We start from the raw sequence: 10,755 nt of genomic DNA on the forward strand, positions 1-10,755 counted from the left end.
TTATAAAAAAATATTTTTCAATTAAAATAAATAAATTTAAAAAAAATTAAAATTTTTCAAATAATTATTAAAAAATTATTAAAAATTTTATAAAATTATAAAAAAATATTTCAAAATAATAATAAATATTTAAAAAAAATTTTGAAAATTATTAAAAAATATTAAATACAATTTCAAAGCAGAATTTAATTATTATTTAAAGCTAATTATAAATATTAAATTAAAATAATTTCAATAAAACTTAAAAAAATATTAAAAAAAAAACTCATAAATATAATATTAACCCAAAATAACCAACTTTTCACTTTCAATATATAAAACAAATAAAATTTTATTCTTTATCAACAAAATAAAAAACAAAATCTGCTTAAGAAAAAGCTTTAAATTTTCTTCTCTACCCCATATTTGTCCAAAAATCAATCTGCCAAACAACTTCCTTTCAAAGGTTTTTAGTTTTCTTTCTTATAAATATAAAAAGAGAGAAAAACAATAAAAAAATTTTCACAATCAAACTTAATTATATTGGCCTGACTAACCTTCTAAAGGATTATTTTGTTTTTATTATTATACAAAAAAAGTTTTTCTATAAAAAAAAAACACTTAGAACCATTTACAACTATTAAACGTTATAAAACAACGCTTAAAGCTTATCCAGAGGATAAAAAAACATAAAATTGCTTAAAAAAATATTATAAATAAATCAATTTTTTTACTAATTAAAAAGTAAGTACAATTATATTATTTAATTATAAAATAAAATTTTATTTTGTAAAACTCAACTCAATACGTTTATTGTGATATGTTATATGAAACCTAAAAGTAGGCAACTAAATTAAAAAGGAAGGGGTTATTTTTCAAAAATATAACACAGAGAAAAAAAGGATTCGACCAAGATACCGAGGTAGACTTTTCAGAACTGTGATTCTAATTCTCTCTCAATAGATAGATAGATAGATAGATAGATAGATAGATAGATAGATAGATAGATAGATAGATAGATAGATAGATAGATGGATAGATAGATAGATAGATAGATAGATAGATAGATAGATAGGCAGATAGATAGATAGATAGATAGATAGATAGATAGATAGATAGATAGATAGATAGATAGATAGATAGATAGATAGATAGATAGATAGATAGATAGATAGATAGATAGATAGATAGACAGTCTAAAAGCTCTTGAGTACATCTGCCTCGTATAAGTTTTGATCGGTATGAAAGTGCAGCTAAAGTCCCTGATTTCAGCAATAGATTCGGATCTTAGTTGGGTTAACAGAAATTATCCTTGGTTACGCCCAGTGGCAATCCATTTTTTTTTACAATTTTTATAAAAGTGTTACAAAATGATTTGAATTATAAGAATTTCCATATTTTTCATTAACCAAAAAAAGTTCAACTTGTTACAACAACAACTAGCTACCTTTAACATAAAGAAACTCTAAAAATTATTCATTAAATCAAAAAACATTTTATTATACAAATATTTTACGTTTCTTAAATTGAAAATGAAATCATTATTAAAAACTTTATTAAATTAGTCAATTCTTATCAGTCCTGCTGTTTGTTCTCTCTCTCTCTCTTTTTTCGTTCTACATTCATTTCAAAGGAAATAAAATAAAACTTTATTTCAAGCCAAAAATAAAAGAAAATAAGCAAAAAAAAAAACAAAAAGAAAAACTAAATAGAAAAGCAGGAAACTTTAGGCAAGTTTAACTTAAGGTTTTATACTATTACAACAAATAAAAAATGTTATATTGTAAGTGCAACAAAAACAATAAGAAATGTTGCTATAAAGTTACATGTTCCTAAGGGTAAAAGTTTTTTTTTCGTTTTTTTTCTTGTTTGCTGCTTTATTACAACATCATCTTACAGTTTTTTTTAATGAAAAAAGTAAATTACAAATAGTATATGAGTTAAATTAAGATACACTTTCGCTATGTGCAAAACGAACAAAAAAAAAAAAAAAATATATTTCTATAAATTTTTATTAATAATAAAAAAGGAAATATTTGATGAATTTTTTTTTGCGAAATCCTTAAGCTAAAGAAACGCTTAATAAGTGTATTTATGCATACAATAAAAGTTCAACAACTTCCTTTTTTTCCTTTGCTGTTGGTTAAAGTAAATGGCGTTAGTTTTGTGTTTCTTTTTATAAAAAATTCCTTCGTTTTCAAATGAACCATTTTAGCAGGTTTAGTTATACCCTACATCGCAAAAGTGAGCAGAATATTATGGGTTTTATTTAGCTATGTCCGTCTGTATGTTTGTCTGTCTGTCCTTCTGTTTGTCCGTCTGTATGTTTTTCTGTCTGTCCTTCTGTTTGTCCATCTTTCCCTTTTTATTATACTGATGTAGAGTATCATATAGTCGATCTCATCTTACTAATAAAGTTTACTTCCCTTTTTTTAATATTATATTTTTAACGCACCAAAGCAAGAGCTCTCTATCTCTTAAAGGGGAGTTTAAGGGCTGTAGACTTCTGTAGATTATGACGGTATGTTTGTTACAAAACTGACAGATAAAGTGTTGGAATTGAGGGTTAAAGGAACTAAGTGTTTTATTAGCATAATTTCTTTTATTTCTTGTTATTGTAAAGGACTAAATGTAATCCTTTTCCTGCTAGTTTTTACATAAAACTTAATGACATCAATAGAGTGTAGAATTTTCTTTATAAAATTTAGCGTTTAATGGCATAAATATGAATTGTATTTAAAACGTGTAAAAACAATTAAAACTTGTTATTGTTGGGGAATTTAATCGCTGTTGGTAAATAATAAAAAAAATAAAAGAAAATTCCAACTTTGGATTATTCCAATCGTTCAAAAGCTGTGGGTTTTAAACCCATGTTTATAGTTTATGTAATTTATTATTCATTTTATTTATTAAGGGAAACGTAGAAAATTGTCCCCTCTATCATTACTTGCTGACTTTTAGTCAGTTCAATAAACACCCAGTAAGAACATGTTAATGACTCGAGAACTTACTTTTTATTTAAAAAAGAAAACCACCTAATTTGTATGCAATCATAGTAAGCACTTACCTAACTACCTTCCAGTAAGCGAAGATATTAAGATCTTGACTCTAATGCTATAGTGTTAGTAAAATTTTACATTTTACTTTACAATTTAACTTTTTGCTGGGAATATGCAACATTTTGTTTTTTTTTGTTATTTACATATACAGCTTAAAAGCTTATTGAAGGTTGTCGGATTTTTTTGCATGCTTGCAATACTATACTGCCCTACATCAGACCAAGAGGGTTAATAGATTAGAGATGCCAAATGAATTTTCAACAGAATTGTTATGAATTGTAACACTTGAATGAATGAAAACCAATTAATCTTTACTTTTCAATAGTTCATCATTTGTGCAGCAACATGTTGCCAAACAAATTTTGAGTTGGAAAGGACTAAAATTAACTATTTTAAGGAATTAAGGTTAGTTTTGGAAATTTTCCTATAACTTCTTTAATTAGATAAGAATTTTGTTGGTTTCAACAAACTAACTTTTCAAAGGATTGTCTGAGAGAGTTGGTGAAGATTTGGAAGTTCAACCATAGCTTGTGGTCCTCAAAAAATTTATTTCAATAAACTGACAGAGAGTCAAAGAGACAGACATACAGACGTAGAGCAGATAGCTATACGATAACTAAAGCTTTATCGACTTCGCTATATGAAAGTATACATTATTTTTTATATGAAGTTTAAAAAATTATTCTGGCAACATGTTGCTAAGCTAAATTTTAAGTAAAGTTTAATAATCATTAGAATTTTTGTTGTTTTAACTGAAATTAACACTTTCACAGACAGGCAGATGTATAGACAGATAGCTATACTTTGGACATGCTTTATTGATTTCGCCAATTGAAAATTTACAGAATTTTATATATGTAGTTTGAAAAATGTTACTAGCAACATGTTGCTAAGCTAATTTTTTTATTTAATTTTACAATTGTTATAATTTTAGTAGTTTTTCTTACAGGATAACTATTTTCTGTTGATTATTTTTAAAGTTTGTTGCTGACAACATGTTGATAAACACATTTATACTTTAAAGAAAAAAGTATTAAAAATTTTCTTATAAAGTATAATTTCCGATTCAGTACTAACTCCTCATTTAATTCATATATAAAACATATTGTTGGCAACATGTTGCCAGACATATTTTTGTTTAAATTCCATCAATGAATTTTATATCTAGAATATATCATGTAGTAATTATAACTGGCAACATGTTTAAAAGTTTTTGAAATGTTTAGCAACAATGTTGCTAAAGAAAATTTTATTAATCTTATAGTTTAGAGACTTTTCTTTAGTTGTGATTTATGAATAAAGTTCTTTAATTGTTTCTTTGACAATCTGTCTATCAAAAAGTTGCTACATGATTTGGTATTCAAATGTTGCTAGCAATAAAACATAATACTAGTTCTTCTTTTTTTTTTTTTTTTTTCGAAATTTTATAAAACTTTCTAAGTAAATAAACATTATTTAGTTGGTTATGTTGCTGGCATCATGTTTTAGTTTTAAATTACAAATTTTCGTATAAATTGTTGATAGATTGGAAATTAACATTTTTATAATGGCTATAAAAGGATGTAAAAAGACTTTGTTTAGCAACATGTTGCAGAAAATATTATTTAAACAAAGAATATCATACGATGGTAAACATAATAAAAAAACCTAATATATTACAAATACAACTCAACTTTAATCAAGAGTTTAGTTTTGTGACAGTACATGCTGCCTTGAAGAAATTGTTTGCAATATGTTGCTAACGATATTAATTGAAATTTCTTTCCACAAAAGTAGGATTTTATATAAAAAATTAAAAAGCCATTAGAGTATTATATATGCTTTATGTTTTCAGTATATTGTTTAGCAACATGTTGCTGAAAATGTACTTAAAACAAAATAGAGTAAAGCTGCTCGTTATTAGCTATCAAATAATGAAATACTTTACATTACAACTTAATCTTGCGGGCAGCAGTTCTATTTAAAACAAATTTGCTAGCAACATGTTGCTAAAGATATATTTAATATATCTTTCAGTAACCTCTGTAATTTCTTGCACAAAATAAGAAAACTAACAAAAAATTTTATATTTCAATGTTGCCAGCAACATTTGGCTTTAACATGTATGCTGGTTAAACAAATAGCTCTTGCTAAAGTTTACTTACACTGCAATTAATTGCCCTACTTCGTTGATATAAACATTTGTATTTTAATTCTTTAAACAAATTTTGTTTTTTTGATATTTAAAATATACTTTTTTTCTTAACTGTTGTTGCTTATTGCTGTTGGCAAAACTTACATAGTTTTATTTAACCAACAACATGTTAAAAAATGCAAAAAACAGTATTATTTTTACTTTTTTTTAACTTGTCCGTCCTTATTGCCAACCAACAAACCATTGAAATATACATTTATATGACTGTTCGGCATTTCGATTTATCTGTCAACATTTTCAAGTCAATGAACTTTTAGTTTGTTAGTTTAAGTATTTATCCAAAGTGCTGTCATTTACTTTTATTTTGTTTTTTGCACATATTTTTTGTTCATTTATTTATTTCTATATAAATGTTTGTTTATAGATATACAATATTTTTTTTGTTGTTAAATGCTTAATCCATCAAAGTAAATAGACTATTTGCAACTTTCATTATACACATGTATACATAAGCTTTCGCACTCACTTAATAAACATACATACACACACACACTAAATACTCTCGTACTTGAATGTTGAAGTATGTCTGTCTGTCTGTCTGTCTGTCTGTCTGTCTGTCTGTCTGTCTGTCTGTCTGTTTTCAAAGTTTAAAAATGATGTTCATTTTAATAGAAAAACAAAAACCACCACTCCTTTAAACATCAGCCATCAACAATCGCTGTTTTATAGTGTTTTTTTTTTTTTTTTTTGTGTTGCTGATGATGATGATGTGACAGTCTAAGGCAAAAGATGTACTTTTGCTGTTTATTTGCCAAAACAATATTGAAACGTGTTAATTTTTATATACAAATGCTAAGTTTTAAGGTTTCTCTAGGTTTTGTTCTTGCAAACTTTATGTTTTAAATAGCTTAGCAATGATATAGTAAAGTTAATTAGTTAAATATTTAATGATGATTGTAAACATGATGTTGTAGTCAACATGTTGCTGTAAACATGAACACTTAAGAACATGTTTTTTATTCTCGCAACATTGTTGTTCTTAAATATTTGTTATTAATTCTTTTAAGGGATTCACTTTATGTTGTTTATTATTACATTTCTTTTAAGGAATAGTTAAAACTTTAATGTTTACCAACAAGAAGTTTACAGCAACATGTTGTTAGACAAGTAATCTCTAGCCAACATGTTCTTTATGTTCACAACTTTGTTGTGCTCGATATTATGTTATTTCCGGAATTATATCAAATCAGTTGCTTAAATGATTTATTAAATGTTTATTGATTTAAATGTAGAAAAGCAACATGTTGCTGTAAATGAAAATGGTTTTCAACAGGTTTCAAACAAGTTGCGTATAAACACAACATTGTTGTCCTCAACATTATAATATTTTCGGAATTATGTTATCAGTTCTTTAAACGAATCATTAAAATGTTAACAATTGTAATTATAAAAGAGCAACATGTTGTTATAAAAACTGAATACTTTCCAACTTGTTTTTTTAGTTACATATTTAATAATTGCAAAAACAACAACATGTTGCTATAAATATGAAAATTTTTTAAATATGTTCTGCATGATCATAATATTGTTGTCCTGGAATTTTTATTATTTTGGGAATTATATTAATATTTCCTAAAATGATTAGTTAAATGTTAAATGATTATAATTATGAAATAGCAACATGTTGCTATAAACAAGAACACTTCTTAACTTGTTCTTTAGGTTCACAACATTGTTGATGTTATATTTCGAAAATTTTACAATAAATTCTTTTAAGAATAGTTATATATTTAATGATTGCAAAAACAACAACATGTTGCTATTAATATAAACACTTTTAACTATGTTCTGTATGTTGTTGTTCGACAGATTATATTTTTTTCAGAATTATATTATTAGTTCCTTTTAATGATTTTTAATATGAATTACCAACATGTTGCTATAAATACTTTCAAATATATTGTTTATGTCGGCAACATTGTTGTTCTCAATATAAACATGTTGCTAGTGACATTTTTTTATAAATGTATTCCTCATAAGAGTAGAAAATATAATGTTCTTAGGACTTTACTTTTTTAGGTATCCTGCAGTTGGAAATGATGCTGTGGCTCCCATCAACTTCACTCTCCTTAACTTTCTTATTTCTAAAAATATTGATATTGATGCTCTGGGCATCGTTATTAATGTCCTTATCGATGCTGACTTTCTTTTGGGTTTTCAGACCATTTCTTTCGAGGTTGCTGACTGCAGACTAATTTCTTTCTGAAGCTGAGCGACAGTTGTTAATGATGCTTTGGCCACCATCATTCTTCCTATATGGACTAGCGGTAACAATGTTTCCAATTGTCAACATTCTTATTTTGAAAAGTAATGCCAATGATGCTCTGGGCACCGTTGTTTATTTCCTTATCGAGGCTATTGGTTACTGCATAATAAAGATCGTTAAGGAGTTGATTCCTTTCTAGCTTTTCTGCTTTTGCAGCGACTTTTTTTGTAGAGGACTTCATATATATGATTGAACTGATTCAATATGATCTTCTGCAGCATCTTTTTTCAACATCCTGTTATGTATCTCAAAGAATCAATTGTGGTGTTCACTGTTTGAGGTTGTTTTGAGCTCTCTCCGAGTACATTCTTCACTTTTAGCTCTACATTTTTGCAAGTTGTACACTTGGCTCATTGTATGTCGAGGTGGGCCTAGTAGTCTTTTTCTTACGATTGTTGGCTGAATAAGGTGCATGACTGGGTTTTTTAGCTCAAGGTACCCACTTTTCAAGTAGTTCTTTGCTTACGACCATAGAATGACAACGACATAGGCCACGCAAAGAGATCAACACTTGCTGGCGGTACTGATATTGGGGGAACAATATAACTTATGGTCGTGAAGTTTCAGCTGTAGATTCCTGAGGTAAAATACATATGTTAAAAGATGAAGATAGATTGTATATATACTTCTGACCTCAATATAGGTATATGTTCCCATTTTTAAAGATTAACAAAACTTGTTGTCATATGTATGTCTTTAAAACGACTTTAATTGCAATATTTATAAATATATTGTGGCCTCCGTTAGGTTAGTGCTTAGTGTTCTAGTCTGGTAGACCGGAGGTGATGGGTACGATTCTCACCTGAGGCACTGGTTAAGGATCGCACAACAGGCCTGATAGAGGCCTAGGTGTATTTCTTCGGATTTTATGTATATATGTACATCCTCCTTTCAAACTAACTAACAATAATATTATTAAAGTAAAAATGTGTTTAGCAACATGTTGCTAATAGTAAAATTGGCAAATTTACAAACAGAAAGCATTAAATTCTATTGAAAAACAACATAAATTATAATTTTTTAGAAACTAAACGAAAAAACTTTGTTCAGCAACATGTTGCCAGTAACAAAATATGAAAACAAACAGAAAATTATAACTTTTGTAAAAAACAATTTAAATGAATTGTAATGAAAATAATATAAAAATTTGGTTTAGCAACATGTTGCCAGCAACAAAATACAAAAATAACAAACATTTAGTAAAAAAAAACAACTTAAATTAATATTTATAAAAATAGTATACAAATTTTGTTTAGCAACAAGTTGCCAGCTACATATTACAAACAACAAACATAAGAAGTATTTCATGACTATAAGTTTAGCAACATTTTGTATACATAAATGTTTCGAAACACTTTAACTTTAAGCAATTTTACTGCTCTTTAGTAAAATTAGAATTTAAATGTCTAAACAAAAAGTCAAACTTAAATTTTAAGCAATATTAAATAAAAATGTTTTGCAACATGTTACATAATATTAATTTTATATATATATATATATATTTTTTTTCATGTTTATATTAAATATATACACAGAAAAAATTGTCTTTAATATATATGCCATAAAGAAACATTTTTTTTTAATAAATTTCCATTTAAAATGCTTTTAAAATGTTGACAAGCAACATGATTTTCTTTATACACACTGCGAGAGAGAGAGACAGACATTTCAGCACAAAATAAAATAAACAGCATTAAGCAGGACATTCTTAGAATTATAAATTTTAACTTATATAAAGCAGCAGCAGCAACAACAACAAAAAGACAACAATATTTAAATAGGAAAACCATAAATTTATGTTAAAACATAAAAATGTTTTAACATTAACATATAAATTTAAAAATAAACTACACACTCTTTCTCTCTAACACTCTCAAGCTTTTGAAAACAGCAATCACACTATTTTAACTTTTGGTAACAAAACCAAAAAAAGAAAATAATTTAAAATTTATTTTTTTTATAACAAGCTTTCAAGGAAAACCCCCCTTTCAAAAAAAAAAAAAAAAACTGCATAAAACATAGATTAAAGGAGGCAAGGAAAATAAAACTAAAAGGAGCCTACTGACGACAACGACGACAGTGACAACAGTTTGTAGACTTTAGCGTAACGGAAATACTTGTATGCCAAATACTGGCAACAAACAAAAAAAAATGACAACATACTAAAAGGCATCTTCCAAAATATGGGCAAAAAAAAATCGTAAGCATAAATTCCAATTTTTTTTCTGCAACTTTTTGCTAAATGCCTGTAAAATATTGTGCAAAAAAATAAAAGACAAGAGTGAAAAAAAAATCGAAACAGGAACGGAAATGCCAAAAAATTTATAAAAATGTTTTCTTTTTTTTTCTACTACTGACTTTTTCTTATGAATTTTACGTATTTTGCCAAACGAGTAACGAAGCAAAAAAAAAAACACAGAAAAAAATAAACTCAAATGAATGCAAAACTAATCAAATACAAGCAGGAAAAATAAAGAAATTCGTTTATAAAATTTATATTTTCTACAGCAACAACGACGCAAAAAAAAATTTATGAACAATTTAACATAAACTAACAAGAAAACAACATGGCAGTCAGGCATGCAAACAATGTTGCGAAAAGGCAAAAAAAATAGAGTCTCTAAAAATCAAAATTCAAAAGAAGTTTTATTTTCGTTTTTTTCCTTGTTTCTTTGCAGGGGGAACAATAAGATTGATTAGATTTATTTTAAAAGCTATACATAAAAACTTTAACATCTAATACACACTTCTATACATCTATGTTTATAAACATAATGTAAATTATTTAACTTTACTCTTACATAAACAATAGCTGTTTTTGAAAAAACATGTTGTCAACATCATCTATATATTAATATATAATGCTAAATCATTATTACTTATTTAAGTTTTGTGATTACTTTATTACCATGTTTTCTTAATATATGCGCTAGCAACATGTTGCTTTAGCTGTGTATAGATTGGAACAAAAACAAAATTGCTTTTTAAAAATTTTTTAAATTTGTTTTAAAGAAATTAAGAAAATTTTATTAAAATTCTTATTATATTTTTCATATTTTGAATACTTGTAGCTGAGGCAACATGTTGCTAGCAACACTTATATTAATCGATGGGATTTATAAACATTTTTGTTGGTTTTATTGGTAAAAAATACAAATTTGATTGAATAAACACATTTTAAACATAGATAGATAGATAGATAGATAGATAGATAGATAGATAGATAGATAGATAGATAGATAGATAGATAGATAGAT

At 26.3% G+C, this 10,755-nt stretch overlaps 1 protein-coding gene across 2 annotated transcripts in view; it reads left to right on the forward strand.

The window, feature by feature from the left end:
• The window catches only part of LOC111678717 (fibronectin type-III domain-containing protein 3A), a 332,499-nt gene that overhangs the window by 136,342 nt on the left and 185,402 nt on the right, over positions 1 to 10,755 (forward strand). The window contains exon 1 of one of the 2 annotated variants that reach the window (XM_046945866.1): positions 218 to 723. The exons of the other annotated variant lie outside the window; for it this stretch is intronic. The gene's annotated coding sequence lies outside the window, so the exon portion shown is untranslated. Of the gene's footprint in view, positions 1 to 217; positions 724 to 10,755 lie in introns of those variants that run through there. 2 annotated transcript variants of the gene reach the window in all.

This window comes from Lucilia cuprina, chromosome 2, assembly GCF_022045245.1.
Source record: "Lucilia cuprina isolate Lc7/37 chromosome 2, ASM2204524v1, whole genome shotgun sequence".
In the NCBI taxonomy this organism is placed as follows: domain Eukaryota; kingdom Metazoa; phylum Arthropoda; class Insecta; order Diptera; family Calliphoridae; genus Lucilia; species Lucilia cuprina.